The 1128-nt window shown below is 50.6% G+C and overlaps 1 pseudogene; it reads right to left on the reverse strand.

The window, feature by feature from the left end:
* Positions 1 to 321: 321 nt before the first annotated feature.
* LOC114048080 lies at positions 322 to 971 on the reverse strand (annotated as a pseudogene).
* Between the last annotated feature and the right edge of the window lie 157 nt (positions 972 to 1128).

Genomic DNA, 1128 nt, shown 5'->3' on the forward strand with positions numbered 1-1128 from the left:
CCATCTTTGCTTTTGGCCTCACTACCCTTACTTTCAAAACCAAGATTTTCACTCAATGCCAACACATGCTACCAGAGATAATGGTCCGGTCTAAACATAACTTTATGTTTAGGGGCTTCACCCTCAGGAGAGCCGGGCTCCTCCTGCAGGACTATGGCCCTTCCATCCTTCTGCCTGTCAACCCAGGGAAGGGTTCACCGGCTATGGAAACACTGCCACTCACCCCAGCCATAGTCATTCCCTTCCACAGGCTGAGGGCTTCCTAAAAGTCACTCACTAGCCTGAGCGGATGGGCAAGTCCTGCAGTGGAACTGGAGAACGTTAGCTCTGGTCAGGTGCTGGGCCCTGCCGGGCCCTGGGTAACTGTGAGAAAGGATAGGTCTGACTTACTGGTCCGCTGAAGCCAGCCAGCTGCGTGATCATCAGGCACATGTTGGAAAGGATAAGCTGGGTGCGGCAGGAGAACCACACAACCCTTCGGAGGGAGGCAGCCTCAGGCCCATCTTTGTTCATCTCTTCTTGCCACAGTCTCTCTAGTCTTCTGAGTTCACATTAAGAAGACTTGTGCTTGGACAAAGACCACACATGTTCCATTAATAACTCCCCCTTCTTGTAAGTTACGAGGGCCAGAAGGCTGAGCCAAGAAAAGGTCATATAGGAGAAAAGCCCAGCATTGTCTACTGGGTGCTGTAGTCCAGGAAGGGTTTCAGGATGCTTAGGCCATGGTGGTATTTCCCCTCGGAATGCTCATTGTCCAGGAATCTCAGCTGGGAATGCTTGGAGACATTCAATGAGAGGCCTTCTACTCGGGCTGCCATTTCCAGGGCATCCTGGCATTCCAACGGATGTGTCTGCTCTTACTTGGTTCCTTCATGCTCTCTGTGCTGTTCAGAGGATGATAGTCTCTCCCTCACTTTTCCGTACCCAGGTCTGGGTGTAACATAGTCTTTTCCCATATCAATACACTTCATTTTCTTAGGCTGAAAGTCCTGGGGTTCACAGACACTTGACTTTGCCTCAAAATTTCTGCCCCCACCAGCGGCTGTGGGACTGACATCCAAGCAGAAACTAAACTTTTTAGGCTTTCTCTCTCAATCTCTCTCTCTCTCTCTCTCTCTCTCTCTCTCT

Source organism: Vombatus ursinus, unplaced genomic scaffold, assembly GCF_900497805.2.
Source record: "Vombatus ursinus unplaced genomic scaffold, bare-nosed wombat genome assembly UNPS02014791.1, whole genome shotgun sequence".
Taxonomy (NCBI): domain Eukaryota; kingdom Metazoa; phylum Chordata; class Mammalia; order Diprotodontia; family Vombatidae; genus Vombatus; species Vombatus ursinus.